Source organism: Lynx canadensis, chromosome B4 (genome assembly GCF_007474595.2).
Source record: "Lynx canadensis isolate LIC74 chromosome B4, mLynCan4.pri.v2, whole genome shotgun sequence".
Taxonomy (NCBI): domain Eukaryota; kingdom Metazoa; phylum Chordata; class Mammalia; order Carnivora; family Felidae; genus Lynx; species Lynx canadensis.
The window spans coordinates 101,620,752-101,645,809 of record NC_044309.1 but is presented as its reverse complement, the minus strand read 5'-3'; the positions used below and the strand labels follow the sequence as shown (position 1 = coordinate 101,645,809).

The window sequence follows — 25,058 nt, the reverse complement described above, 5'->3', positions numbered from 1 at the left end:
TCTCAAATGCTTCCAAAAAAATTGAAGAGGGGTGAACGCTTCCAAACTCTTACTATGAGGCCAGCATTATCTTGATATCAAAGCCAGATAAAGACACTGCAAGAAATGGAAGCTATAAGCCAATATCTCTGATAAATATAGAGGCAAAAAATCTTCAATAAAATTGCGGCAAACCCAACTCAACAGCACATTAAAAGTTTCGTACACCATGCCCAAGTGGGATTTATCCCTGGGATACAAGAATAGTTCAACATATAAATATCAATTTTAATGGCAGAATCAATGTCATATGATATTTTCCATAGATGGAATTATAAAATGAATTATAAAATTCAACACTCTTTCACCATGAACACTCTTGACAGGCTGGGAACAGAAGGAAATTACATTGATATAATAAAGCCCAGATATGAAAAGGCAACAGTCAATAGCATACTCAATGGTGATTTACAATAGCATCAGAAATTTTAAAAATACTTAGACTAAGGAGGTGAAAGACTTGTACACTGAAAACTACAAAACACTGATGAAAGAAATTAAAGAAAATATAAGCAAAAAGAAAGACATGTTCATGGATTGGAAGACTTATTTCTATTAAAATGTCCATACTAATCAAAGTGATCTACAGATTCAATGCAATAACTATAAAAACCCCAATGAGATTTTTTTACAGAAATAGAAAAGGCAATTCTTTTTTTTAAAATATGAAATTTATTGTCAAATTGGTTTGCATACAACACTCAGTGTTCATCCCAACAATGCTCATCCCTCCTCAATGCTCATTTCCCACTTTCCCCTCCCTCCCACCCCCATCAACCCTCAGTTTATTGTCAGTTTTTAAGAGTCTCTTATGGTTTTCCTCTTTCCCTCTCTGTAATTTTTTGTTTGTTTTTCCCCTTCCCCTCCCCCAGGGTCTTGTGTTAAGTTTCTCAGGACCCACATAAAAGTGAAAACATATGGTAGCTGTCTTTCTCTGTAGGACTTATTTCACCTAGCATAACACTCTCTAGTTCCATCCACATTGCCACAAAAGGCCATGTTTCATTCTTTCTCATTGCCAAGTAGTATTCCATTGTGTATGTAAACCACATCCATTCATCAGTTGATGGACATTTAGGCTCTTTCCATAATTTGGCTATTGTTGAGAGTGCTGCTATAAACATTGGGGTACAAGTGCCCCTATGCATCAGCACTCCTGTATCCCTTGTAAATTGCTAGCAGTACTATTCCTGGGTCATAGGGGTAGAACTATTTTTAACTTTTTGAGGAACCTCCACACTGTTTCCAGAGTGGCTGCACCAGTTTGCATTCCCACCAACAGTGCAAGAAAGTTCCCGTTTCTCCACATCCTCTCCAGCATCTATAGTCTCCTGATTTATTCATTCTAGCCACTCTGACTGGCATGAGGTGATATCTCAGTATGGTTTTGATTTGTATTTCCCTGATGAGGAGCAACGTTGAGCATCTTTTCATGTGCCTGTTGGCCATCTGCATTTCTTCTTTAGAGAAGTGTGTATTAATGTCTTCTGTCCGTTTCTTCACTGGATTATTTGTTTTTCAGGTGTGGAGTTTGGTGAGTTCTTTATAGATTTTGGATACTAGCCCTTTGTCCAACATGTCATTTGCAAATATCTTTTCCCATTCCATCGGTTGCCTTTTAGTTTTGTTGATTGTTTCCTTTGCAGTGCAGAAGCTTTTTATCTTGATGAGGTCCCAATAGTTCATTTTTGCAATTCTTAAATTCATGTGAAACCACAAAGGAATCCAAGGGTCCAAAACAAACTTGAGAAAAAAGAACGAAGGTGAAGGTATCTCACTTTCTGATTTTAAATTATATTACAGAGCTACAGTAGTCAAACACTATGGCACTGACAAAAGAACAGATATATAGATCCATGGAACAAAATAGACATCATAGAAATAAAAGCACACATATACGGTTAACTGATCTTCAAACAAGAGTGACAAAAATACAAAATGAAGAAAAGATTGTCTCTTCAATAAATGGTGTTGGGAAAACTGGACAGCCACATGCACAAGAATAAAATTGGACCACATACAAAAATCAACTCAAAATTAAAGACTTAAATGTAAGACCTGAAACTGTAGAACTCTTAGGAGAAATCGTAGAAAAAAATTACAATGATCTTGGCAATAATTTTTTGATATGACACCAAAAGTATAAACAACAAATACAAAAATAAATGAGGCTAAACCAAACTAGAAGCCTTCTGCAAAGCAGAAAATAATCAACTAAACCAAAAGGCAATCTATGGAATGGGACAAATATTTGCAGATCAGGTATCTAGTAAGGGATTAATTTATAAAATATATAATGAATTCCTACAAATCAAGTGAAACACCCTCCCCCCATAATCCACTTATGTAAAAAGACTAAGGACTTGACTAGACATTTCTCCAAAGAAGATATACAAACAACCAACTTATATATGAAAAGATGTTCAACATCGCTATCCACGAAATGCAAATCAAAACCACAATGAAGTCTTACCTCACACCCATTAGGATGCCTATTATCAGAGAGAGAGAGAGAGAGACCAAAAAGTATTGGTGAGGATGTGAAGAAATTGGAGTCCTTCTACACTGTTGTTGAGAATTCAAAATGGTACAGCTTCTATGGAAAACAGTATGAAAATTCCTAAAATAATTAAAAATGGAACCACCATATGATCCACCAATCCCACTTCTGAGTATTTAACTAAAATAATTGAAATCAAGATCTTAAAGATATATTAGTTAGTACTCTCAAGTTCACTGCAGCACTATTTATAGTAGTCAACATGTGGAAACAACCTAAATGTCCTTCAACAGATAAATGGATAAAGATAATGTGATATATACATTTAATGAATTATCATCCAACCTTAAAAAGAAAGAAATCCCGAAATATACAACAACATGGATGAATGTTGAGGACATTAGGCTAAGTGAAATAAGCCAGTCACAAAAAAGACAAACACTATATGATTCCACTCATATCAGATATCTCAAATAGTCAAACTCATAGAAGCAGAGACAAGAATGGTTGCTAGTGGCTGAGGGGTGGAATAATTGGGGGAGGGGCGGTTTGCTAATCAAGGGGTATACAGTTCTTTATTTAAGACGTGTAAATTCAAAAAATATTAAGTCCTAGAGAACTGCTAAACAACATTTTGCTTATAGTTAATTGTACAGTTTTGTACATGTAAACATCTATTAAGAGGGGAGATCTCTTATTCGTTTTCTTACCACAATCAGAAAAAGAGTCAATCCTTGTGCTTAAAAGATGTCAGTTGTGGAAGATTAAATTATGTGATTTGTAAGTAGGCATTCCATTCTCCCTAAAAATGTAGAGCTAGGTAACACGTTTTGTGGCATTAGGGAGTTTTCACAAACATAGATGTCAGTGGGAAGCACTGTGGTTACAGTTGGGCTGATTCCTCTTTAACGGTCTGTCCCTCCCATTCTCTCTTACTGTTTGTTTTTCTTCAAAACTCCTTTTACTTTACTGACTCCAGACATTCTTCTCCCATTACTCCTTTCTTTAATATGCTTTAGTTCTAAGAAGTTGATATCTTCAAGTTTTCCTACGTATTCCATGACTTCCTTCCCTGACAACTGTCCCACAGCTGGAAGACTAACTCGTCTCAATTTGATTATTACTCCCTCATGAAAGACGATTAAAGCAATATACCAGGGGTGGATCCTTGACCCAACTGTATTGAATGATTTTTCTTTGATAATTTGAGATTAAAAATTCAGAAATCTAAGCAGTCTCTGATGTGGACTATACTAAATGAAAGGAAGAAAGGGAGGAAAGAGAGAAAGAGAAAAGAAAGAAAGAAAGAAAAGAAAGAAAGAAAGAAGAAAGAGAGAGAGAAGAGAGAGAAAGAAAGAAAGAAAGAAAGAGAGAGAAAGAAAGAAAAAGAAAGAAAGAAAGAAAGAAAGAAAGAAAGAAAGAAAGAAAGAAAGAAAGAAAGAAACTAGCAATGAAAGAAAGACATTAGAAAACCCAGACTTCTAACCAGAAGCCAGTCTGCAAAAAAGGGAAGAATGGAGGAAAAAGTGACGAGTGGAAGAAAAAGAATCCTGGACACTACCAGCTGCCAGATTTGACCAGCACACCTTGGGGCTGCAGATGGCAGATTAATCCAGATTCCTCAGTCAGAAAGGAGAGGGTGAGGAGGCCAAGCGCTCTGGTGGCGATGGCCCTGAAGAGAACTCTTCTCCAGTTTTTATTGAGAATCTTACCAGCACCTTTCAAGGAGTGCAGGGGAAAGGAATGTGTAGTTTCAAAAGCAGGAACAAAGCATACTCAGATTATTGGGGGAACAGTACAATCAGGTTAGTGACGTGCAGGCATACATTACAGGGGTAGTGTATACGTCATAGGAAGGGGGTTGTTTTACTACTTTAAATTGTTTACAGAGTGCAAAACATGTTGATCCACAGGCAAGGACAGACTGTATTGAGCCTTGACATTGCATAGGAGACCCGGTGTTCCTGGTCTGCTTTGGGGCTTCTCAACCAGCCATTTCCCAGGCTGCAAACAGCCTCGTTTAAATCTTGTCAAGCCAGGCTCTGTGAGCTTCCACAATCAGCTTTCTCATTCCTGGAGTAGTCCTTGGAAAGACCTGGTTGAACTTTTAGGTCTTATGTTCTCTAAGATACTTATGTATCCTTGAGATATTTTCTTCTTAAGTGCAACACGTTTGTAGTGTGATTGTGTCATTTTCAGTCAAAAGAATCCAGACTTTGGGTCTTCTGCCTCTTCCCTAGATCTTCTTTTACTTTCGCCTCTCTGCCCTCTCTGACATCATTTTTAAAAAATGATTTGAGGTCTGACATAATCCTCTCTACTGACATTTATCTTCTCTTCCTCTCCCTCTTGCCTCTTAATTTCTATCCACGATTGAGGTCTCTCTTTCTACTTCTCTCTCTGCCTTCTCCTGTCATGGTACTTTTGACCCTTAGCTGCCCGATGTTAACGTAATTCTCCTCTATAGTTTCTGGGTCCATTCTCATTTCATGGTTTCTCTTTCTTAATCACTTTTTCCTCTTCTTGAATCTAATTTGAGGCTTAGACATGAACGTAAGTCTTCGTTTAGGTTCTTTTAATCTCTGTAACGTCCCATCTATGTATCTACAGTGTTATATTACAAAAAGAAACTAAAGGAAAAATGCAATTGCTAAATATAGAAGCATACTACAAAAGTATACATAAATATTGTATAATTTTGTCTCAAGACAACTTTACCAAAATCCATTTCATTTTTTCTTTCAGTCAAAGAAAATTAAACAATTCTTGAATGCTCTGAGGTCAATGTGTCATGTCTTTACTATAGCATACAGACCAAAATGATCAGTTTGCACTATGTGAGAATCTGATCAGAAAGGTTTAATCTTGTCCTCAATTAAAAACACCATTACCTAATTGTCATTCGGTGTTCCCCTCTCAGAAGCTGAAAATATGCATATGAGAGACATTTCCATGAAGGTAATGTTTATAGTCATTTCTGGGTTAAAGAACAAGATTTATTCACTTTATGGGAATGTATTTCCTGACATTTGTCCTATTGCATTATGATCAAAGGGCTGTAGTGCTGAATGTGGGAACTTCTCTAGGAAGGCTGACTGTAAGTGATTATGTAAACTTCTAAGCAAAGGCAATTTCCGTTATGCACCCTGACAGTCAGAAATCCTTTGCAGGTTACATATTGCTGAATATAACAGGTTTCTATGTACTGGGATTCCACAGGAAATTTTGGGTTGTTTTGTAAGTATAAAGATAATAGGTATGTTGTTGCCAATAACTTGAATCCAAAGAGATGAACCTGTTCAGATCATATTTGTGGATATTGTTCACATTTTATTTTAGAAACAGATGAGAATTTTGCTGGCAAAGAGGAAACCAAAGTCAGTTTTCAGATCTATGACCTCTAACCTATGAGATAAGGAAATTGGCCTGAGTACTCATGGAACTCTGTGAGCTTTATTTTCAACCTCTCTTATGTCAACCAGTGAGTTGAGTGTGTCTCTATTACTATCATTAACAAGTAGAATATTATTGATTTTTTTATGCTAAATTCTGCTAGGGAGTAACTTTTGGATAGGACAAGAAATTACGTAGATTTCTTGCATTTATTGATTTGCATCCACATATAAAAATACAAACATTCAAAAATATTTGTAATAAGTTTTATGCACTAAAATTTTTATGACTTAATTATTTTATTCAGGTGTTTATTCAAATATCTTTTCCTCAGAGAGGCTTTCCAAATTCAGCTTTTCTAAAAGAGATCCTACCCATTACTATTTATACCCATATCTTACCTTAATGTTGGTTATAGCACATGCCATTCCTTTATACACATACAGAGGTTATCTGTGTAGTTGTCCTTCCTCAGCTAGAACATTAGCTCTACAAAGATAGGGCTTTTACCTCCTTTTGTTCTCTACTGTCTTGTTGAGCCAGGAAAGATTCTAACTTGGTGAATGAATGAATCATAGCATTCACTATCATGATTAAAAAAAAAGAAGAAAGAAAGAAAGAAAAAGAGATAAAAGGAAATTAAATGATTCACAATGGCAAGACTGTTGATTAACTTAGTATAAATTCTTAACTTATAAAAATATACTAGGTGTTAACGATATAACAAAACATTTTTGTTGTGAAGAGATTTTTTGTAACATTATGTAAATAAAGAAAGTCCTAGAATTGTGTATGTAACATAATTACAGTGTAAATAGGTATAACCTATTTACAGGAGGAACTGAGAAAAAAAGTTCCAAAATATTTATAGTATGTGTGCTTAGATGCAGACATCATGGGTTTTATTTTTAAATATTTTGCAATTATTATTTAGAGACTATGGTAAGAAGAAATGAGGCAAAAAGGAAGAAAAGGAGAAAAATATAGTAGTGATTGAGATTTGAGTATTAGAGATAAATAAGCTATCATGCTAAGGTACTGTAAGTATGAAGACTTTAACAACAAAGAGTAGTACACGATGTTTTTGGAGTACTCACTAACTGTAAGTATTGTTAGAAGTTTGTTTGTTTTTGGTACAGTATACTTTACTGATGGTACATGACACAGTAGGGTTCCCCAAGTCCCTCCCTTCTTTAGGGGATCTGGGATGGAAACTGTGTAGAGGTCATGAGATTCTCAGTATGTTAGGGGATGAGTTGGGGTAAAGATTCCCCAGCAGCTGAGAATCTTTCTCTTCCTTTCTCTTACTGGGACTGGTGGTCCAGGGGGCTATTACTCCTTAGAGGCTACATGGACCATAATGTCCACCACTTGGTTGCTATAGCCAAATTCACTGTCATACCAGGAAATGAGCTTGACAAAGAGGTCACTGAGAGCTAGGCTAGCCCCAGTGTCGAAGGTAGAAGAATGAGTGTCACTGTTAAAGTTATAGGAGACAAACTGATTCTCCATGTAGCCCAGGATGCCCTTGAGGGGGCCTCTGATGCCTGCTTCACCACCTTCTAGATGTCATCATATTTGGCAGCTTTCTCCAGGATGCACGTCAGATCTACAACTGATACACTGGGGTTGGGGGCTTGGAAGGTCATGCCAATGAGCTTCCCATTCAACTCAGGAATGACCTTGCCTTCAGCCTTGGCAGTGCAAGTAGAATCAGGGATTATGTTCTGAGCAGCACCTTGGCCATCATGCCACAGCTTTCCAGAGGGGCTGTCCAGTTTTCTGGTGGCAGGGATGGCCTGGACTGTAGTCATGTATCCCTCCACAATGCCAAATTTGTCACTGATGACCTTAATCAGAGGGGCCAAGCAGTTGTGGTACAAGAGGTATTGTCAACAATCTTGAGGTAGTGGCCATACTTCTCATGATTCACTCCCATCACAAATATGGCACCAGCAGAAGGGGCAGAGATGATGACTCTCTTGGCCCCACCCTTCAAGTGAGACCCAGACTTTTCCATGTGGTGAAGACTCCAGTGGACTCCACAACATACTGAACACCAGCATCATGCCTTTTGATGTTGGTGGGATCACCCTCCTCCAAGATGGAGATGGGTTTTCCATTGATGACAAATTTCCCATTCTCAGCCTTGATTGTGCTGTTCCATTTGTTGTGGGTGGCATCATATTGGAACATGTTGATCATGTAGTTGAGGTCAAGGAAGACGTCACTGATGGTGACAATATCCATTTTGCCAGAGCGAAAAGCAGCCCTGGTGACCAGGTGCCCGATACAGCTGAATCCATTTACTCTGACCTTCACCATCATGTCTTGGGGACATGGCTGGCACTGTACCAGAAGATGCAACTGTCTGTCAAACAGGGAGGAGCAGAGAGCCTGAAGTTCTTTACATAAATAAAATTGTTCTGTTCTCATAATTACTAAATGAGGTCAGTGTTATAGTTGTTATTATCATTGTTATTCCCACTGTAGATGCCCAGAGAGATCATACTACTCCCCAAAGTTGTCCAAATAAGAAGTGGTGATTTGAATGTGATTCAGGGTCTGTAGTCTTAACCTCTGATTAAGAATAAGAATGGTAGTAATTGCTTCTGAAATAAGAAGAAAATATTTCATTCGTGAATTTATATCTTATTTATCTTCAAAAAAACAAATCCGTGTAAAATGTTTTGTTTACTATTGAAAAGGACTCATTTGGGTTTAGTCAAACATATAAAACAATCTTGAATACTTGGATATGAATGAGAAAATCTCTGCTAGAATGTAGAATGTTATAGGGCACATATTGTGGTATAATTATAGTGTTTTAGTGACATGACAGGCTACTCCGGACAGCAAGTGGCCTTAATAACTCAGCATTCTGTATATACACAGCCTCAGTTGTTGTTGTTGTTTTTTTTAATACATAATGTTATTAGGGCTTTGTGTCTAGATGCCATTTTGAAGTAGTCTGAAAAACTCTCTTTTCTATATTAGACTCTGTAATGTTCTCCCTTTTCCTAAGATTCAACAGAACACGTATAACTCTACCATTATGCGGTAGAAAGAACATGAGTTTTGAAATTAAACTGGTTTGAGTTTGAATCTCAAATGAACACTTCAGACTATGATAACATTCATGAGGCAGGCACAATAGCTAGTATATGACTTAGAATGACAGTTCAGGTGAGAAGTTTTCATATTTCTGTAATGTTCAGAGCATATGCCATTTCAGTTCCATAGAACTAAAGAACCCATTTGTCATTTTCAAAATTAATAATCCTGGGTATTTATTATTTATTAATTATAACAAATGGATTAATTATAAAACTATAAAAGTGACTGAAGTCCCAGCTGACAGTTGAAAATGCCTTTACAAAACATACACCTGATTCTGTTTTCAGTAAAAAAAGCTCAGGAAATTTAATTTAGGATGCCAGGTGGCACAATAGGTTATACATTAACTTGTCCCCTCTGGAAAATTAAATTTGAATTTGGCTCTGGTCACAAATGAAATGAGTCATTTGGTACATGCCACTAAGGATACTCACAAAGCCAAAATGACATTTCATTGAAAAATCACCTGTTAAGAAAAATGTCTGCAGTCACTGGGGAAATTTTCAAGAAAAATAAACAAGTGTATAAGGCAAAAAGAAAGGGTTCTAAGGGGCTACTGTAAATTATAGGCTTGCTGAAAATCTGGAGGAAGGAAAGTGCCATAATAGCTACAAGTTTTTATTCAGCCACAAATCGAAATTTTAGCCTGTATTTCCTTTTTTCCCCAGTTTCGGGATTCTAGGAGATTATTCACTTATTTTCCAAAGAAAATTGGCTTTTTTCCTTGTCACAGTTTTAGCCAAATGTCAGTTTGTATCAAATTATCATGGATTACTGAGCTCACTGCAAGGAACCATCTAATTGTGATTCTAAACCATATGTTTAGCTCTTCCTGTTCCTTTCAGGTAAATAAATAATATAATTATAAGGACTATTCTTTCCTCATTTAAAGGACTAAGAAAACGTATAAGTGACAGACTTCAGAGGTAACATTAATTTGACACTAATGTTTATTCTTTTCATTGTGACATTCTTGTCCATGTAATAATCACCTAGTAAGTATTTAGACAGATGCTGAGATTAATAATGGTAAAAGTCCCAGCACAAACATAAAACCCAGTTTTTTCACATTCACTGTTGGAGAAAATATAGTACACAAATACTAAATTCATCTTAGATCCTATGTTAGGTGTTTTGTACTGGATTCTAAACGGACACTGTCAATTCATTCTTTTGGGGTCTCCAGACTTGACGGGACTCTGCTCTCTGAGTCAGGCCACGCCCACCTATATTCCAAGAGTATGATCTAGACCATATTGTTTCATGACTACTTCCAGTCCCCTTTCTAATAGCTGATACTTTCAAGTTCTTAGTGGTCCTGGGTAGCCAAGCTGCCAGATCCGTTCGTGCCTGGGAAACCAAGGTCATCTCTAGCCTGCAGTTTTATCTCAGCAGGCAAATTCCAGAACATTCTGCTCAATCACTGGAAAAAGCTTATGATAAAAATTTATACCATGACTAGGCAATGTTAATGACAAAAATTTATTCACTACATCCCTGGTTTTTATCCCCAACAGCACTTGCTAGGCAAAGGTCCTTGCTTAGCAATCTTATTAGACCTTAAACAAATGGACAAAGCTCATTTTAAGTAGATTAAGACAATAGGGTCATGCGGCAAGATGTACCAAAAAAAAAATAGCCATAGGATTTGCATATGTTAATTCATTACTCCATTCTCCCTAAGTGCAAGCATTCTTCCTAAGTGAAAATGTAGTTTTATGAAACAAATGCATTGACCTCTGGCAAACCTTACTTAGGAACAATGACCTTAAATTTATTAATATTCTCTATTCACATAGAAAGGAGAAGTCATTGCAACTGGAATAATTGTATAAAAAAACAATAGCAAATCGAAATAAACATACACACATAGCTATATCCAACTCTTTTATAAAAAAGGGAAAAAAGATAGCTTCTGTCTTTTATCTGGCCTAAATGAAAATTGTGTTCTTTGTACTCTACTTGTCTTAACGTCTTAGGAACCCTAAAAACTAAAAATTATTGTTTGTTTTGTGTGGTAACGTTAGACCTACATTCTCTAGGAAGAGCTCAATAGATACAAATAATAAAAAACTTTCTCTGTAGTTTTCAAGCATAATGGGTGAAATTGTTACTGAGCTTTGATTATTTTCAGATTTTTAAAATCTGACTTAAGGAGTCTGGAAATTATGGAAACAATGAAAGACAAAAGTTGGCAACATGTATTTTCTAACTTCTAGGAGACAGGTATTGAATGTGAGCCAGTAAATAAACATTTTCTTAGGCCTCTGCATGATGACATATTTCTACCTTAGACATTCTGGAGATAAACACCACTTTTCAATGATAGGTATAAAAACTTTCAATTTACTGTCTAAATATTTTCTCAGCTACCAAATTGAAAAGCAATTGGCAGTTTTATTAAATGTTAAATCCAGTCTTAGTTTTTCAGACCTTCTTTTGTTACCTTTAAAATAGAGTTCCAAATGTTTAACCAGAAGTTTTGAAAACACTTTAAAATCAATAGTGAATAGGGAAAGAACTCTGTGGGATTTTCAGAATATATTCCCTTAGTCATACCACTAGAGAAACCATTTCTAAGGATTGGAAAGAGTATACTGTGTCTGAGCTGGGATTTATTTGAAGTTAACATTACAATGAGAACAGAGTATTACTATATTGTATTTTTCTAATATTTAAAATTCTCTGAGATTTATGACTCAATTTTTTGGAAACTTTGAGATATTCTATCAACATTTTTAATCAATTTGTTGTAATATATTTTTAATGATCTATCTATCTATCTAGTATTCCTCTGCTTAAATTCCTTCAGTAAATCCCTGTTGCTTTTAAGATTAAAACAACAACAACAACAACAACATCATACAAACAAACACACATACATTTCTTTCAGGGTTCTTGCTTATAAGCACCAAAACAACTCTGGCTATTTTAAGAGAGAAAAGTTAAACTTGTTGGAGGGCCTACACTAATAATGGGTAGCTAATGGAGAATCCTGGAAGACATATGGGAACAAAGCAAATCTAAAAATACAAGTCAGAAAGAACAAAAATTATCCTTTATAAAGGACAGTCTATAGAGGCAGCATAGCCTTTCAGTTAAGAGTATAGATTCTGAAGCTAGCTTAACTGAGCCTGAATTCTTGGTCTGCTGCTTCCTACTGTGTGAGCTTGTTTAAGTGGGTCGGTTTTCTCTGTAAATGGGAATAAACCATACTTATACCTCACAGGGGTTGGTACTAGGTTAGGGAAAGCTACCATCCAGTAATAACTCCTCCAAATCTAACTTAAAAACAAAGAATTCATTTTATGCTCATGGAACATGTTTATTATGGGTTGGCTAGGTTACAGCTCCATGTTTTTGTCATCCTGACTTCTATATCCAGACTGAGGGAGGAGATAATCTCTGGAGCATTGTAAATGGCCATTAAAAGAAGGCTGGAGGGTATGATATTGGCAACTAGTGGGTAAGGCCTGAAAGTGACACATATCATTTCTACTTAGGACTCACTAGCCAAAACTGGTTACTTGGTTACCGAAGATGTCAGGAAGTACAATCTTACTGAGTCCAGAATATTCAACAAAGAGCACCAATGATTACTAAAAGTTCCTAAATGAGTTAAGATTTATAAAACACTGAGAGGTGGACTTGGCCCATAATTAGACCTATATGTGTGTGCTTACTAAATAAAAAAATAGGATATTCCTATGTATGGGCATAGTCATAGCTAACTTTAACAAATACCAACCATCTTATTATCTTTATAACATTCATTGCAGATACAACAGTGAAGGCTGAACTTAGGTACATTCATGTACCTTTCCTTCTGCTAGGTGTAATTTCTCTGTTTCCATAATGAGAAGTGGAACAAATATATGTTGTTTCCTCTTTTACCAGTGGAAGGAGGGTTCAGTGCTGATGGTAGCTTAACCTAAAATTGCAAGCACATCCAATTCCCTCCAGAAATGCAAATAATCCAAAATCTCATCAGTTACTGCAGACAGCTCCCAGAGTCTAGGTATCTAAGTCCAAGACTTCTAGGTGACACCTTTTATTTCCTTAAGTCTATTACTGTCCTATCTCAATAAAAATGATTTACAAACAGTAGTGGAAGAAAGGGATAAAAGGGAAAATGCAAGCACAGACAATACCCTCTTTTTTTTGTAGGCACAGTCATCTTCTTCCTTGGGGCCATGGTTGATATTTATGGCTTTTTAGCCCCATTAGCAATTCATTATTACTTTTGCCTTTAGCCAGAACCTGGCCTATGTTTGTTTTGTTTCAATTTGTAGGATGATGCAGAATGTTTTTGTGAGATCTGAGCCTCACAGTGATCCTATTTGTAATGGATTACAATAGTCTTCCATTGCTTAGTATCACTGAACAGGTGACATTAGGGGAGCCTCTGGTTCCACTCATGATTCAATTTACTCAATATACATTTGTTTAACAACTGATATATTTTATGCACTGTTCTACACAGTGCAATACTTTGGATATACAAATATCTCTGTCCCTAAGCACTTACATTCAAGAATGAAGTGATGTATAATAAACACTAAATATTAATAAGTAAATTTTATATAATATTAAAGTGTAATAAGTATGAAAGAGGATATATAGAGAAGCATATAGAGCCTGAAATTCCTGTAGTGGGGGAATTGTAACCCAGTTTTCCTTAAAGCAGATCCATTGCCCATGGCAACTCTGTAACCTTCAGTTTCAGACAGCTCACCAAGTGACACGCAGAACCTCAAGTGCCCAAATAGCAGTATCAGCTTTTAATACGTAGAGATAATGTTTCAGTTACATAAAACAAACAAACAAACAAACGGATCATTTATCTTCCTAGGGGCAGACACCATTGGCAAACTCCATGAGAGGAGGCCTAACACATGAGTTCTGGCTATGAAAGACAACATGCGTACAGACCATTTAACACATCCTGTAGGCATAAGATAGAATCCAAACCTAAAAAAGATTTGAATCCCTATGCTGGAGATTTTTTTTTTAACAGAAATTTCATCATTGTATAATACCAGCTGCTTTGTGATGATTAGTTAACTGATAAGGTCCATGAATCACAATTTTGAATTTCATTTTCCATAACACAGTTTCCTTAAAGCAATGGTATCCTCATACCAGAAGAGTGAATAAGGCTTGTCACAAGTCTGTGAATATTTGTGCTGGTATAAGATGATGAGCAGAGAAAACACATCTAGATCTAGAATATATGTGTCTTCCATGTGCCGTTATAAAAGGTGTACAATGCCATAGGCTTCATTTCAGGTATCTAATTGGCTGCACCCTTTGTGGTATGTTACTGAGTTGCAGGTGGTGGTCTTACTGGAAAATTGGGTTCTTGTGTGTGGTATAGCAGTATCAGCAATGACTTAATCAAAGACTGTGATTTTTGAGCTGATGAATATTGTTCCTTGCTATCAAATAACCACTTTGTTTAGTGATCCATTGGACAAACTGTCAAGAGGCTAGAATAAAACTGAATGCTATGGCAACTTTAAGTTTCTCTTCAGTGGAGTGGGGATTTAGTAAGCATTCCCAGAGAACAAAAATATGTCTGCACACTAAAGTCACTCTAAAAGGTCCAGGAACATCCCTCTTCCTCCAGCCTCTCTTTAAAATATTCTAATCTTGTTTTCATTTCCTGAGGAAACTCGCACTGTCCAATTGATCTTTCTGTCATGATGTAAATATTTTGTGTAATTGTTGTCTAATATGGTAGCCTCTAGGCACATGTAACTATGAGCACTCAAAGTACAACTTGTGTGACTAAAGAGCTAAATTTTTAAAATTTAAGTTAAGCTCTATTAGCCACATGTAGCTAGTGGCTCCTGCATTGGGCAGGACAGCAGCCAAACCTCCCCACATACGTTGTTTATATTTTTGCCTCAAGTTTTATATTTATTATAACAAGTTATAACTAGAAAAATTTTCCACCTTACTGAGCTTCAAGTCTCCCCTGTTCTATTGCAGGCATATTGCTAGTAAGCGGAGAAGTCACTTGCCCACGTTATGTCAGTTACAAAATGATGAAGGCGGGATTTGAACCCAAGCAGTCTTTCCTTCTAGAGACTCTGTTCTTCACTTAGTGCTAGCCTGCCTCTAGCCTCCCCAGGTGATTCAGTCAGAAAGTTGAGAATCATACTGATCATTCTCTGTCCCTCATATCTCACATCCATGGGGTTATGGATTTCTTTGAATTAACTCCAAAGTTCTCCCAAATCTATTGTTCACACTTCATTCCCTTTGCTTCCACTATGTCAATCCTCATAATTTCTCTTCTGGACTTGAAGGTAGATATTTCTTCATTTGTGTATTAATATCACCTATTGTTGTGTCTGGTACGTAGGTGGAATGGATGGATACATGTCTCCAAATGTTTTCTGCATGACCTTTTTGTTTTAAAAAAAATGTTCATTTATTTTGAAGAGAGAGGGAGAGTGCACGTGTGCGTGCAAGTGGGGGAGAGGCTGAGAGAGAGGAAGAGAGAATCCCAAGCAGGCTCTGCTCTGTCAGCACAGAGCCTAACGTGGGGCTCGATCCCACAAACAATGAGATCATGACCTGAGCTGAAACCAAGAGTTGGACGCTTAGCTGACTGAGCCACCCAGGTGGCTCCTGTGTTTTGCATGTGATCTAACTGCCATTTTGCTCCATCTCCAGTTCACACTCAAGTTGCCACCAGAGTTATTTCCTGTAACAAAAAATCTGATTCTGTATCATATCATGCTAGTCCTTCATACACTTTACCTCTCTAGAGTCATTCTCTACTAATCTTTTCTCTATTCATCCCACCTCCTACCACTTTCTCAATTGTTCCCTAGAAGCCTAATACAAAGTCATTCTATTATTAGAGCTTTGCTGTTTGTGTTTTTTTTTTTTTTTTTTAATCTGGAATATCCTTGACTCCTCTTACTTGAGTTTATAAGACTCCGCATTTAATCCTAAGACTGGTGACCATTTATAGAAGATCTACTATGCATCAGATCCTTGGCCTATATTTTAAATCCTTGCAACAACTCTTTGCAGTAGGTATAATTCCTTGATACGTATGAGGAAATTGAGGCTCAGAAAGTTAATGTCATGTATCCAAGTTTATAGCGAGCTGTGAGATTTGAATCTCTAGTTCAAATATAGCCTCTTTTCTGTACCATATATATTTTATACAGCGATCCTCCTTGGAATTTTTTCTTCTGTGTCCAAGGTTTTTTAAATTAAAACATATGCTTGCTTGTATTAAGTGGCCCTTCCAGTTCATAACACTGTGTTTCTCTTATTATAATTGTTACATTGTATTCAAATTATGTTTCTGACCTAGAGACTACCATATTAATCTTTGTGTGTGTGGCACATAGTAAAAACTCAATATTTTCAGACTGAATAAATGAATGAATAGAATTCACAATACCTATCTTCCAAGTAAGTCTCTATTTTAGATCTGTAATATTTTTCCTAGAAATTCTACACCTTTATGGATACTGAAAAGCAGAGGAAAAGGGTTTAATCCTCCATTACCTCACTTCTTTAAACCCTTTACATGAAACTAATCTTTTTATTTTAGTTTTCTAATGTTTTGCTTTATTATAATTGACGAATGCCAAGTTATTTACTCCTTTTACTCAATCTAATACTATAATGTGGGATTTATCGTTGGGGATTATACATTGCACAAGAGCAGGTATGATTCTTTTTTTTTTTTTTCTTTAGCACACTTAGAGTGTGGAGGTATGATTCTTTATCTCACTAGTATGTACTCAGAACTAGAGCTGTGCTTTGCTCACAGAAAATGTTTGATAAATAGTCGGTGAAGATGGCCCCATAAAAAACCCTAAATAACCAAAGCAGTGTTCAAAAAGTATAACAAAGCTGGAGGCATCATATTACAGAGCTCCAGTAATCAAAACAGCATGGTATTGGCATAAAATTAGACACACAAATGGAAGAAAATAAGGAGCCCATAAATAATCCCATGCATATACAGTCAATTAATCCATGAGAAAAAAAGCTAAGAATATACAAGTGGGGTGGCATAACCTAAAAAACTTCTGCACAGCAAAGAAGACATCACCAAAATAAAAAGGCAACCTATGGGGCGCCTGGGTGGCGCAGTCGGTTAAGCGTCCGACTTCAGCCAGGTCACGATCTCGCGGTGCGTGAGTTCGAGCCCCGCATCAGGCTCTGGGCTGATGGCTCAGAATCTGGAGTCTGTTTCTGATTCTGTGTCTCCCTCTCTCTCTGCCCCTCCCCCGTTCATGCTCTGTCTCTCTCTGTCCCAAAAATAAATAAACGTTGAAAAAAAAATTAAAAAAAAAATAAATAAAATAAAATAAAAAGGCAACCTACCAAAGGGGAGAAAATATTTGCATACCACGTATCTGATAAGAGGTTAGTATCCAAAAATTATAAGGAACTCATGTAACTCAATAGCAAACAAACAACAACAAAAAAAAACCCATCAAACAACACAATTAAGAAATGTGAAGATCTGGCACAAAAACAGACACTCAGATCAATGGAACAAAATAGAGAACCCAGAAATGGACCCACAAATGTATGGCCAACTAATCTTTGGCAAAGCAGGAAAGAATATCCAATGGAATAAAGACAGTCTCTTCAACAAGTGGTGCTGGGAAAACTGGAGAGTGACACGCAGAAGAATGAACCTGGACCACTTTCTTACACCATATACAAAAATAAACTCAAAATGGATGAAAGACTTAAACATAAGACAGGAAGCCATCAAAATCCTCAAGGAGAAAGCAGGCAAAAACCTCTTTGACCTTGGCAGCAGCAACTTCTTACTCAACATGTCCCCAGAGGCAAGGGAAACAAAAACAAAAATGAACTATTGAGACCTCATCAAAATAAAAAGCTTCTGCACAGTGAAGGAAACAATCAGCAAAACTAAAAAGCAACCGGCAGAATGGGAGAAGATATTTGCAAATGACACACCAGATAAAGGGTTAGTATCCAAAAATCTATAAAGAACTTATCAAACTCAACACCTCCAAGAAAATAATCCAGTGAAGAAATGGACAAAAGACATGAAGAGACACTCCTCCAAAGAAGACATCCAGATGGCCAACTGACACATGAAAAAATGCTCCACATCACTCATCATCAAGGATTACAAATCAAAACCACAATGAGATACCACCTCACACCTGTCAGAATGGCTAACTTTAACAACTCAGGTAACAACAGACATTGGCGAGGATGCAGAGAAAAGGATCTCTTTTGTACTGCTGGTGGGAATGCAAGCTGGTGCAGCCACTCTGGAAAACAGTATTGAGGTCCCTCAAAAAATTAAAAATAGAACTACCCTACGACCCAGCAATTGCACTACTAGGTATTTATGCAAGGGATACAGGTATGCTGTTTTGAAGGGGCACATGCACCCCCATGTTTATAGCAGCACTATCAACAACCGCTAAAGTATGGAAAGAGCCCAAATGCCCATCAATGGATGAATGGATAAAGAGGATGTGGTATATATACACACACACACACAATGGAGTATTACTCAGCACACACACACACAATGGAGTATTACTCAGCAATCAAAAAGATTTAAATCTTGCCATTTGCAACTACATGGATGGAACTAGAGGATATTATGCTAAGTGAAATTAGTCAGAGAAAGACAAATATTATATGACTTCACTCATATGAGGACTTTAAGACACAGAACAGATGAACATAAGGGAAGGGAAATAAAAATAATATAAAAACAGGGAGGGGGACAAAACATAAGAGACTCTTGAATATGGAGAACGAACAGACTCCCTTGCCTATGGAGGTTACTGGAGGGGTTGTGGAAGGAGGGATGGGCTAAATGGGTAAGAGGCATTAAAGATTCTACTCCTGAAATCATTGTTGCACTATATGCTAACTACCTTGGATATAAATTTTTAAAAAGTAAAATAAATACTTAAAAAATAAATAAAAAATTAAAAGATCTAAAGAGACATTTTTCCAAAAATGACATACAGATAGCCAACAGGTACATGAAACAGTGCTCAGTATCAGTAATCATTAGGGAAATGCAAATTATAACCACATGAGATATCACTTCACGCCTGTTAGAATGACTTGTCAAAATAACAAGAAATAACAAGTAACAGTGAGGATGTACACTTTTGGTAGGAGTTTAAAATGGTTCAGCCACTATGGAAAACAATATGGAGGTTCCTCAGAAAATTTAAAAAAGAATTGTCCTATGATTCAACACTTCCACTTCTGGGTATTTATCCAAATAAAACAAAAGCACTACCAAAAAAAATATCTGTACCCCTGTTCACTGCAACATTATTTTCAATAGCCAAAACATAGTAACAACCTAAGTGTCCATGAATGAATGGATAAATAAAATGTGACATGTGCCCGTGCACACACACACACACACACACACACACACACACACATGCACACACACACACAATGGATGTTATTCAGCCATGAAAAGGAATGAAATCTTACCATCTGTGACAACATAGGTGGAACTTGAGGGCTTTATGCTAACTGAAATAACTCAGAAAGACAAAAAGACAAATACCATATTATCATTTATGTGGATTACAGAAAAACAAACACACACAAAATATCTGAGTTTATGAACACAGAGAATAGACTGGTAGTTGCCAGAGGTGGGGGTCATGGGGAGTTGGGAAGAATGGGTAAAGGGGATCGAAAACTACAAACCTCCAGTTATAAAATAAGTCATGAGGATATAATATATAGCATGGCGACTATAGTTCATAATCCTGTTGTGTAATTGAAAGTCACTGAGAGTAGATCTTAAAAGCTTTCATCACAAGAAAAAAATCTGTAACCGTGTATAGTGGTGGATGTGAACTTGATTAATCATGGTGGTCATTTCATATATACAACCATCCAGTATACATGAAACTAGTATGTTATATGCCAATTATATCTTTAAAAAAAAGAAAACTATAAGAAAATATATATAATCAAAAATATTTGTTGAAGAAATGGACAAATGCAAGGATTATACAAATGTGGAGGGAATTTGCCTTACATTTACCTGAAAGCAGGTAAAATGTTCTCTCCCTGGAGAAAGGGAAACTCTCCTCTAAGTTGGTAGGGGAATGGATGACAGTTATATTCACGAATATGAAAGGACTTGGGGCGCCTGGGTGGCTCAGTCGGTTGGGCATCCAACTTCGGCTCAGGTCATGGTCTCATGGTTCGTGGGTTCGAGCCGCATCAGACTCTGTGCTGACAGCTCAGAGCCTGGAGCCTGCTTCAGATTCTGTGTCTCCCTCTCTCTCTGCCCCTCCCCTACTCGAACTCTGTCTCTCTTACTCCCTCTCTCAAAAAAATGAACAAACATTAAAAAAAGTATGAAAGGACCAAATGTGTCTATCCTATAGCCTTTGAAGCCAGCTTCACTAATCTAAATCCGCTCTACATTTACATATTACATTTCTTCTCTAGTTCCTTCCCCTAGGAAATTCTTCCATAAATATAAATTCTTGTAAGTAATAGGTTATTGAAAATGCTGTCTTTTTCACATGAACTACATTGTGTCTATACACTTAACCACTCCCAGTTGTGAAATTACACTTTTTAGATTTTTGCTAGAGTTCATTTAGTTATTAGACCAATATAAATTTTGTTTACAACATGCTCCAAAAAAGAGCACTGTGTTTACAGGAGCTACAGGAGTTCTACAGGAGCCATTTTCCTTATGTATATTCTGTTTGTACATTCTTTTTATTAACCATGGAGATAGTTTATAAGGGATATTTTTGACACAAATTTAGGCTGTCAGAGTTAAATTTCATTTTAATTTATTTTATCCATTTAGTCATGCATTCATTTAGCATATGTTTATTCAGTACTCGCAATGTGCCAGAAATGATGGTGTCAGCACACAATGGTAAAAAAAAAAATATATGTAATTTTTGAAAAACTGTGATTAAAATCAATTGGTATATAATTACTCACTGACTTTTACTTTAATTCTTATAAAAAGAATAGCTTAACTCTGATATGTAATAAAAATCAGCCATATGAACCTTAATATTCATATCAGAAATTATTTTTCACCTTTTTTCAATTTGCTGGAACTTTGTACATTTAAGTCTCACTCAACTGCTCTGAAACTGTCAAAAGTATAATTACAGTATTTTAGAACTGTAGCTAATCTTAGAGATAATCCAGTCACAAAGCTCAAAGTGGAATTTCACAAAATGATTTGCCTATTTACTCAGTTAAAGGTAGAGATAGCATAGCGCCCAGGTATAATCATTCTTCATTCATCTTCTTGTTATGACACCATTGTATGTATATTTTCCGTCCCTGGAACTTAGCTTTTCCACTTTTCATCATTCAGGTGTTAAAATACAGCATCAAATTAATTTCTTATAGAAATCTATTTGCTTTTCTTCATGGGCACACAAATTGGCTACACGCACCGCCCCGCCACCACCCCCCCCGCCCCGACCCCCCGCCCAGCCTTGCAGTTAGTTGTGAACATACCGTGGAGATGTAGCCAATGGGATGAAGTTTAAGGGCTATGTGCCTTATCTGGGACAAGGCTTTAAAAACGTGTGGGCCAACTCCCCACACTGTTTCCCCCTCCAATACCTGGATACAAATAATAACGAGAATCCACATTACAGTAAGATCATAGATGAATGAATCCATGGTCCCCTAATTACTGCTTAACAGAAAAACTCTCTGAAGGTCAGGACTCACCCCTTGAACTGGTAAGTGAACAAGAATTAAACTTCTCTTGAGCTTTAGTCCCTAAGGTTTTGTATATAGGGTTGTATCTACAGCGTTGCATTACAGCTCATTTGGGATTCTTATTGGCTTCTTAGAATAGCAATATTTAAGCACACAAAGTGACTATTTCCAATGGAAATTCATGCTGGTGCTTTTTGCACGGATAGGCTATAGAATAGAGGAAACTTATTTTCATATAAAAAGGAGGATAGAAATATAATTTTAAGTAGGGAGACACGGGGATAGTTCTATTCAGATATATCTATTATTTAATGATTAAATGATAACTAGGAAGTTTTAAAGCCATATTTATATATAAGTGCCAGTGCAGGTCTATAAAACTTTTTTAAATTTGACTCCTGCAAACTCTTATGAAACTGTCGAAGGTGGCCAATACATGAAAGGTTAAATTACATTTCTCAAGAATATAAGGGATGCAATCAGATTATGTTTCTGTTATCCCATGAACTGAAAAAGCAAATCGGCTAATACTGATATTCTCCAATGGTTTTTCTTCATAAATAGTTTATCTTTTTTCATACACCTTTCTTCTCTATATGCCACATTTTTCTGCAGTGGTATAGAGGAGTACTTATATCAGCAATTGTTAAAAAAATATTTCCTACTATTATAATGAACAGCTAAGGTGCAAAAATATTTATGTACTTTATATATATAATATATTATAAAATAGCATATATAATACATTGTGTGTATATATGTATATGCATATATAGGTGTGTGAATATATAGGTATATGTACGTGTGTGTGTATATATATGTATATATACATATATGTATATATGTATGTATATATGTATATATGTATATGTATATATACATGTATATATATATACACACACACGTATATATGTATATATACATATATACACACGTATATATGTATATATACATATATGTATATATGTATGTATATATGTATATATGTATATGTATATATACATGTATATATATATATATACACACACACGTACATATACCTATATATACACATATAGATATATATATGCATGCTACAGCGCACTTTCCCAGGCAGAAATATTTTACAGTACTTATTTGTAATCACATACAAACAGGCAGGCATCCTGTTTGTCCTATTTCAAAAATTTAATGAAACGGTTAAAAATTAATATGGTTAGTAATCTTGATATTCCTTTAAAAATATATTCTCTTGAAATTTGGAAAGTTTAAAAATAGAAAACTCAAATGTAATATCTTAATACACATACGTATCTAAAAAGTAATGCAGTTGAGTCTTGAACAGCACAGGTTTGAACTATCTGGGTCACTTACAGATATTTTTAAAAAATACAGTATAGGGTCACTTTGGTGGCTCTGTCGGTCAAGGGTCTGACTCTGGCTCAGGTCATGATCTCACGGTTTGTGGGGTCAAGCCCTGAGTTGGGCTCTGTGCTCTCAGTTCAGAGCCCGGAGCCTGCTTTGGATTCTGTGCCTCCCTCTCTCTCTGTCCGTCCCCTGCTCGCGTTCTTTCTGTCTCAAAAATAAACATTTAAAAGATTAAAAAAAATAAATACAGTATAGTACTGTAAATATATTTTCTCTTTCTTATTATTTTCTTCACATTTTTCTCTAGCTTTATAAGAATTCAGTATTAATACATATAATGTACAAAATATGTGCTCACTGACTTTATGTTATCAGTAAGGCTTCTGGTTAACAGTAGACTCTTAGTAGTCAAGTTTAGGGGGATTCAAAAGTTACGCCTGGATTTTCAATTGTTCAAGGGGTTCATGCCTCGAGCCTCAACATTGTTCCAGAATCAATTTATTAGGTTATTTGTATTTGAGTTTGTAAAGAAAAGCATCAAGCTTTTCCAAAACAGTGTTTTTCTCCATTATACTTCAGATGCACAGAATTAGATGAAAAATAACCTCTGGTTCATTGAACATACTCATCATTGTCAGTACTTAGCACACTTTTGTTTGGTCATTAATTTTAACAAATTTAATAATGCAATAAGCCCCAGTAAACTCACCACTGAAAACCTAATTGATCTTGCCAAGTTTGCCTATGCTTTTGTTCTTAGCTGTTGTAATGTCCTCCTCATTACATTTGTTTTTATACACAGCATGATTTAAATTTCTCTTTTGTTATCTTTTGTTTCATTTCTTTCAGGTGTATTTTATAGCAATTAAAAAAAATTTAGACGTTGAGCACACTCATTTTGGTGCTTCCTACCTTCCCAATATAAATATTTAAGCTATAAGATTTCTGCAAAGCAGCAGTTTTTCTGAATTCTATAGGTTTTTATAAGTACTATTTTTACAGTCATTTGTTTCTAGTATTATAATCAGCTTGAGATACACTTTACATGGAATAAAATTTATCAACTTTAAGTGAATTGCATGGTAAGTCTTGAGACAAATGTATGTCCTCAAATAACTGCTATCACAATCAAGATATAGAATATTTCCATCACCCCAAGTTACATCATGCTCTTTTACAGTAAATCCCCTCCACATATCCATCCCAACCCTAATAATTGTTATTAAATTTGTCTTTTATGAAATTTTATACAGTTGAAGTTATATATGATTTTTTGTTTGTTTCAGGCTTCTTTTACTTAGTATATGCTGTTAACATTCATCCTTATTGTTGTGAATAATCATTTCGCTTCTTTTATATAGATTTGCCACAATGTGTTTATCCATTCACCAGTTGATGGACATTTGGGTTATTTTAGTTTGTGGACATTATGAACAAATATTTCCCACACTCACAAGTCTTTGAGGGGACATCAATTTTCATCTCTCTTGGTTATGTAGCTAGGAGTAGGATTGCTGGATCATCTGGTAAGGGTGTGTTTACCTTTACATGAAACTGCCAAGGTATGTTCTAATGTGGAATTTATACCAGCAATATGTGAGATTTCCAGTTGTTCTACATTTGCAGAGACACCTGATATTGCCTGCTTCTTCCATGTAAGCTATTCTAGCTATTCTAGTGAGATACCACAGTGGTATCTCATAGTTTATTTTGCATTTCTCAAATGATTAATGGTACTAAACATGTTTTTAAGTGCTCATTAGGCATTCCTCTATCTTGTTTTATCTCTTTGTATTTAAATTAACTAAATTAAAAAAAAATTTAATTTCATCTCCCTAGTCGTACTGGCCACATTTCCAATGTTTAACAACTATATGTGAAAATGCAAGCTATAAACTAGGAGAAAATATTTGAAAACGTGTATGAT

At 35.9% G+C, this 25,058-nt stretch overlaps 1 long non-coding RNA gene and 1 pseudogene across 1 annotated transcript; both read right to left on the bottom strand.

Moving 5' to 3' along the window:
* Positions 1-6,404: 6,404 nt before the first annotated feature.
* On the bottom strand, positions 6,405-23,265 carry LOC115518239. The gene is made up of 4 exons (XR_003970198.1): positions 23,170-23,265; positions 20,214-20,222; positions 8,773-8,775; positions 6,405-6,419 (listed from the first exon to the last, which is right to left on the bottom strand). It is a non-coding gene; the product is annotated as an uncharacterized LOC115518239 (long non-coding RNA).
* Positions 7,265-8,257, bottom strand: LOC115518238 (annotated as a pseudogene).
* Positions 23,266-25,058: the final 1,793 nt, after the last annotated feature.